Below are 7,544 nucleotides of genomic sequence, written 5' to 3' on the forward strand. Positions count from 1 at the left end.
GGACACATACGGGGCTAGCCCTGTACATCAGGAGGGAGAGAGACTGTATCTGTGAGGAGTGACTGGGGCTGCAGCACTAGTGTCTTACCTCAGATGAGGTCTGACTGCTGCAGGACATGTGTAACTAGCAGGGAGCCATGAGTCTGGGGCAGGACACATACGGGGCTAGCCCTGTACATCAGGAGGGAGAGAGACTGTATCTGTGAGGAGTGACAGGGGCTGCAGCACTAGTGTCTTACCTCAGATGAGGGCTGACTGCTGCAGGACATGTGTAACTAGCAGGGAGCCATGAGTCTGGGGCAGGACACATACGGGGCTAGCCCTGTACATCAGGAGAGAGAGAGACTGTATCTGTGAGGAGTGACAGGGGCTGCAGCACTAGTGTCTTACCTCAGATGAGGGCTGACTGCTGCAGGTCATGTGTAACTAGCAGGGAGCCATGAGTCTGGAGCAGGACACATACGGGGCTAGCCCTGTACATCAGGAGGGAGAGAGACTGTATCTGTGAGGAGTGACAGGGGCTGCAGCACTAGTGTCTTACCTCAGATGAGGGCTGACGGCTGCAGGACATGTGTAACTAGCAGGGAGCCATGAGTCTGGGGCAGGACACATACGGGGCCAGCCCTGTACATCAGGAGGGAGGGAGACTGTATCTGTGAGAAGTGACAGCGGCTGCAGCACTAGTGTCTTACCTCAGATGAGGGCTGACTGCTGCAGGTCATGTGTAACTAGCAGGGAGCCATGAGTCTGGAGCAGGACACATACGGGGCTAGCCCTGTACATCAGGAGAGATAGAGACTGTATCTGTGAGGAGTGACAGGGGCTGCAGCACTAGTGTGTTACCTCAGATGAGGGCTGACTGCTGCAGGACATGTGTAACTAGTGGGGAGCCATGAGTCTGGGGCAGGACACATACGGGGCTAGCCCTGTACATCAGGAGGGAGAGACTGTATCTGTGAGGAGTGACAGGGGCTGCAGCACTAGTGTGTTACCTCAGATGAGGGCTGACTGCTGCAGGTCATGTGTCACTAGCAGGGAGCCATGAGTCTGGAGCAGGACACATACGGGGCTAGCCCTGTACATCAGGAGGGAGAGAGATTGTATCTGTGAGGAGTGACAGGGGCTGCAGCGCTAGTGTCTTACCTCAGATGAGGGCTGACTGCTGCAGGTCATGTGTAACTAGCAGGGAGCCATGAGTCTGGAGCAGGACACATATGGGGCTAGCCCTGTACATCAGGAGAGAGAGACTGTATCTGTGAGGAGTGACAGGGGCTGTAGCAATAGTGTCTTACCTCAGATGAGGGCTGACTGCTGCAGGACATGTGTAACTAGCAGGGAGCCATGAGTCTGGAGCAGGACACATACGGGGCTAGCCCTGTACATCAGGAGAGAGAGACTGTATCTGTGAGGAGTGACAGGGGCTGCAGCGCTAGTGTCTTACCTCAGATGAGGGCTGACTGCTGCAGGTCATGTGTAACTAGCGGGGAGCCATGAGTCTGGGGCAGGACACATTCAGGGCTAGCCCTGTACATCAGGAGGGAGAGACTGTATCTGTGAGGAGTGACAGGGGCTGCAGCGCTAGTGTCTTACCTCAGATGAGGGCTGACTGCTGCAGGTCATGTGTACCTAGCAGGGAGCCATGAGTCTGGAGCAGGACACATACGGGGCTAGCCCTGTACATCAGGAGAGATAGAGACTGTATCTGTGAGGAGTGACAGGGGCTGCAGCACTAGTGTGTTACCTCAGATGAGGGCTGACTGCAGCAGGTCATGTGTAACTAGCAGAGAGCCATGAGTCTGGGGCAGGACACATACGGGGCTAGCCCTGTACATCAGGAGGGAGAGAGACTGTATCTGTGAGGAGTGACAGGGGCTGCAGCACTAGTGTGTTACCTCAGATGAGGGCTCACTTGCTGCAGGTCATGTGTAACTAGCAGGGAGCCATGAGTCTGGAGCAGGACACATATGGGGCTAGCCCTGTACATCAGGAGGGAGAGAGACTGTATCTGTGAGGAGTGACAGGGGCTGCAGCACTAGTGTCTTACCTCAGATGAGCGCTGACTGCTGCAGGACATGTGTAACTAGCAGGGAGCCATGAGTCTGGAGCAGGACACATACGGGGCTAGCCCTGTACATCAGGAGGGAGAGAGACTGTATCTGTGAGGAGTGACAAGGGCTGCAGCACTAGTGCCTTACCTCAGATGAGGGCTGACTGCTGCAGGTCATGTGTAACTAGCAGGGAGCCATGAGTCTGGGGCAGGACACATACGGGGCTAGCCCTGTACATCAGGAGGGAGAGAGACTGTATCTGTGAGGAGTGACAGGGGCTGCAGCGCTAGTGTGTTACCTCAGATGAGGGCTGACTGCTGCAGGACATGTGTAACTAGCAGGGAGCCATGAGTCTGGTGCAGGACACCTACGGGGCTAGCCCTGTACATCAGGAGGGAGAGACTGTATCAGGGTTGCCTACTTTTGAAAAATAATTTCAGGGAGAAAATTAAAAGCCGGGGGCGGGCCTAGAGTCACCAGGGGGCGGGCCTATAGTCACCTGGGGGCGGGCCTAGAGTCACCAGTGGCCCCTGCAGTACTTGATATTAATATGGTCCGCAACCAATCAGAAAAATATCTCTGTGGATCACCTGCACTGTAGTCCTCAAAGGGTTAAATGGTTATGCTTACTCTCCGGAGGAGGAGGACAGACTCAAGGAGGGAGAGGATAAATTATTGCAGCAACTCTGCTGCTGCTTGGGCACTGTTTACTTTAATACAAGTGATATCTGCTGCGCAGGGAATTCAGACAGAAGCCTAGAGTATCCAATTACCGTGCTGCAGTCTCCGTGTGTGCAGTCTGAAAGTCGGAGCCGGCTGTCACTGTGCTGCTGCTGGAAAAGACTTCGCTGACTGTGACTACTAGCTAACAGTAGCTGTACACTGCCTGGAGGACGGAAGTGCAAGCCGCACCTGTTGCTGCTAGGGCCGGCTTCACTTCCACACTGTACGCGGAGATGGGGGAGGTCTCCTAGCTGATGCAGCCTGCAGGTACTACTATTGCCGCGATGTGTATGGCGCGGCTTCATCGTGTGATGTCAGTGGCGTCATCGCGCATGCGCAGTATACATATAGGGGACGCAAAGCAGCAGCTGCGGGAGAAAGGAGCCCTCTTCCGGGAGTCCGTGAGATGTCCCAGGATTCCGGGAGTCTCACGGAAATTCCGGGAGAGTCGGCAACCCTGGACTATGGGCTGCATTTATCAATAAACTGCGATGTCATCACGATAACATCGCTAAATATCGCATTAGCATCGCATCGCGATGTTCAGCTACATCACCGGAATGTATGAAGAGCAGTGGCAGGGAGAGCGGGTGCGTAAAAAGTCTATTCTGGCGATCATCAGCGATGCAGAGGAGAAGTGTTTCTCACTCCCCTGGACACTCCCCCTTTTCACTAGGCCAATCAAGGCCTTTGTAGGTGGCATGTGAGGGGGAAGGGGGAGGGGGCAGACTGGGGACTGAGCATGAGCAGCACTATCTTCTATCAGCGGTCATTGATTGTCCATTCATCCCTGCACCCGGTCACTGTATGTTTTCAAACTCGGCGTGCTGGGAGGATTGACTGGGGACTGAGCTGCACTATATAAAACACAACCAGCGGCCGTTCCCCCCTGCACCCGGTCACTTATGTTTTCAAAGTCCGCCAGCGCCGCTCCCAGTCCCCCTTCACTGGTGTGCAGTCGCTGACTTTTGCGGCTAAAGCTTGATGGGAAACACGTCTCCAGTGGGGGCTCCTGCAGGGTGGATGGTCCTCTGGTCAGCGCTGCTGTACTGAGGACACAAGCTGCCTCCTGTCGGGACCCCGCTCCGTGGGTAAAGTTGTCAGTATTGCTGAGCGGCAGGGCAGCACAGTGAGAGGTAAGGGAGGAGGGGACACTGGGGAGGGTTCTAACGCGACTTTCACAATGCGAGCTTATCTGCGATCAAGTTCTGAAAGAGAAATGCTTTCAGAACTTGATACATTTCACAAGACTGCAGTTCCCATTGTAAACATAGGAACTGCGAAAACAGCATAGATGCGATATCCGTGCCCTGCTTTTTGCGGTAATAATTGTGATAGCTATTTGATACATTTGTGGGATACTGAAATTTAGCGTTAATGCCCGTTTTTCGCATTTTTTTGGTCAATATCTGCTTGATAAATGTGGCCCTATATCTGTAAGGAGTGACAGGGGCTGCAGTGCTAGTGTATTACCTCAGATGAGGGCTGACTGCTACAGGTCATGTGTAACTAGCAGGGAGCCATGAGTCTGGTGCAGGACACATATGGGGCTAGCCCTGTACATCAGGAGGGAGAGAGACTGTATCTGTGAGGAGTGACAGGGGCTGCAGCGCTTGTGTCTTACCTCAGATGAGGGCTGACTGCTGCAGGTCATGTGTAACTAGCAGGGAGCCATGAGTCTGGTGCAGGACACATATGGGGCTAGCCCTGTACATCAGGAGGGAGAGAGACTGTAACTGTGAGGAGTGACAGGGGCTGCAGCGCTAGTGTCTTACCTCAGATGAGAACTGACTGCTGCAGGTCATGTGTAACTAGCAGGGAGCCATGAGTCTGGGGCAGGACACATACGGGGCTAGCACTGTACATCAGGAGAGAGAGACTGTATCTGTGAGGAGTGACAGGGGCTGCAGCACTAGTGTCTTACCTCAGATGAGGGCTGACTGCTGCAGGTCATGTGTAACTAGCAGGGAGCCATGAGTCTGGGGCAGGACACATACGGGGCTAGCACTGTACATCAGGAGAGAGAGACTGTATCTGTGAGGAGTGACAGGGGCTGCAGCGCTAGTGTCTTACCTCAGATGAGGGCTGACTGCTGCAGGTCATGTGTAACTAGCAGGGAGCCATGAGTCTGGTGCAGGACACATACGGGGCTAGCCCTGTACATCAGGAGGGAGAGACTGTATCTGTGAGGAGTGACAGGGGCTGCAGCGCTAGTGTCTTACCTCAGATGAGGGCTGACTGCTGCAGGTCATGTGTAACTAGCAGGGAGCCATGAGTCTGGTGCAGGACACATATGGGGCTAGCCCTGTACATCAGGAGGGAGAGAGAGACTGTATCTGTGAGGAGTGACAGGGGCTGCAGCGCTAGTGTCTTACCTCAGATGAGGGCTGACTGCTGCAGGTCATGTGTAACTAGCAGGGAGCCATGAGTCTGGAGCAGGACACATACGGGGCTAGCCCTGTACATCAGGAGAGAGAGAGACTGTATCTGTGGGGAGTGACAGGGGCTGTAGCACTAGTGTCTTACCTCAGATGAGGGCTGACTGCTGCAGGTCATGTGTAACTAGCAGGGAGCCATGAGTCTGGGGCAGGACACATATGGGGCTAGCCCTGTACATCAGGAGGGAGAGAGACTGTATCTGTGAGGAGTGACAGGGGCTGCAGCACTAGTGTCTTACCTCAGATGAGGGCTGACTGCTGCAGGTCATGTGTAACTAGCAGGGAGCCATGAGTCTGGTGCAGGACACATATGGGGCTAGCCCTGTACATCAGGAGGGAGAGAGAGACTGTATCTATGAGGAGTGACAGGGGCTGCAGCGCTAGTGTCTTACCTCAGATGAGGGCTGACTGCTGCAGGTCATGTGTAACTAGCAGGGAGCCATGAGTCTGGGGCAGGACACATACGGGGCTAGCCCTGTACATCAGGAGAGAGAGACTGTATCTGTGAGGAGTGACAGGGGCTGCAGCACTAGTGTCTTACCTCAGATGAGGGCTGACTGCTGCAGGTCATGTGTAACTAGCAGGGAGCCATGAGTCTGGAGCAGGACACATACGAGGCTAGCCCTGTACCATAAGGAGAGAGAGACTGTATCTGTGAGGAGTGACAGGGGCTGCAGCGCTAGTGTATTACCTCAGATGAGGGCTGACTGCTGCAGGACATGTGTAACTAGCAGGGAGCCATGAGTCTGGGGCAGGACACATACGGGGCTAGCCATGTACATCAGGAGGGAGAGACTGTATCTGTGAGGAGTGACAGGGGCTGCAGCGCTAGTGTCTTACCTCAGATGAGGGCTGACTGCTGCAGGTCATGTGTAACTAGCAGGGAGCCATGAGTCTGGAGCAGGACACATACGGGGCTAGCCCTGTACATCAGGAGGGAGAGACTGTATCTGAGGAGTGACAGGGGCTGCAGCGCTAGTGTCTTACCTCAGATGAGGGCTGACTGCTGCAGGTCATGTGTAACTAGCAGGGAGCCATGAGTCTGGAGCAGGACACATACGGGGCTAGCCCTGTACATCAGGAGGGAGAGACTGTATCTGTGAGGAGTGACAGGGGCTGCAGCACTAGTGTCTTACCTCAGATGAGGGCTGACTGCTGCAGGACATGTGTAACTAGCAGGGAGCCATGAGTCTGGGGCAGGACACATATGAGGCTAGTCCTGTACATCAGGAGGGAGAGACTGTATCTGTGAGGAGTGACAGGGGCTGCAGCACTAGTGTCTTACCTCAGATGAGGGCTGACTGCTGCAGGTCATGTGTAACTAGCAGGGAGCCATGAGTCTGGAGCAGGACACACACGGGGCTAGCCCTGTACATCAGGAGGGAGAGACTGTATCTGTGAGGAGTGACAGGGGCTGCAGCACTAGTGTCTTACCTCAGATGAGGGCTGACTGCTGCAGGTCATGTGTAACTAGCAGGGAGCCATGAGTCTGGGGCAGGACACATACGGGGCTAGCCCTGTACATCAGGAGGGAGAGAGACTGTATCTGTGAGGAGTGACAGGGGCTGCAGCGCTTATGTCTTACCTCAGATGAGGGCTGACTGCTGCAATCTGCTTATTTCCTCCACCCTGTTACTGGAAGATGAGAGAAGTGCAGCGCGATATCCAGGTCTCTGATCTCAGATCTTCACATCTGCTGCTGGGATTCTTTCCTCTCACACACCCCAGCCTGGTGTCATGGCTGACTGACAGGAAGTGGAGCATCACTACAGCCCTGCTGACTAGAAGGGGCCAGTCTGAGAGGACAGAATCACTGCCAAGTGACATCACAGATGTGCGTGTGTGACTGGACATTTGCAGCCATTGGAGAGAGCTTGCCAGAGAAAGCAAAATCATTGATCTAGTACAAACAGAATGGGTTGCACATTCACTCACCATCAAGTCCGACCCTTCCACATCTGAGCAACAGAATCCGGCTGATGGAGGCCAGAGCTAATGTCACAGACCCTCCCTGAAAACTTTTGGGCATGCCTGCATTATTCATGACACTACAAGAAACCAGACAGTTACCACCGACAAATGGTGGCTGTCTGTCAAATCAAATTAGATCCATTCGCTATTTTCCTCACTTTTTTGCCTTGCGTGTCCACGGTCGTTTGGTAAACAATAGGATTGAGAATTTGCACAAAAGTAATCCACTCTGAATACCCATCATGACACAAAATGGCTGCTGCATGAGACACACACCTGCCTATGTTAGAGGCAAAGGGAAGGTCTTATACTCTGTATGATTAGAGTCATTCAGCAAGTGTAGCATTCTACAGTTTGCACAGCT

The 7,544-nt window shown here is 53.9% G+C and overlaps 1 protein-coding gene across 1 annotated transcript in view; it reads right to left on the bottom strand.

The window, feature by feature from the left end:
* LOC146075904 (uncharacterized) overlaps positions 1-6,954 on the bottom strand; it is a 30,737-nt gene extending 23,783 nt beyond the window's left edge. Inside the window, exon 1 of the mRNA XM_083185588.1 lies at positions 6,795-6,954. The gene's annotated coding sequence lies outside the window, so the exon portion shown is untranslated. The remainder of the gene's footprint in view (positions 1-6,794) is intronic.
* Positions 6,955-7,544: the final 590 nt, after the last annotated feature.

The sequence above is a fragment of the Crinia signifera genome, chromosome 4 (assembly GCF_055691185.1).
Source record: "Crinia signifera chromosome 4, ASM5569118v1, whole genome shotgun sequence".
In the NCBI taxonomy this organism is placed as follows: Eukaryota; Metazoa; Chordata; class Amphibia; order Anura; family Myobatrachidae; genus Crinia; species Crinia signifera.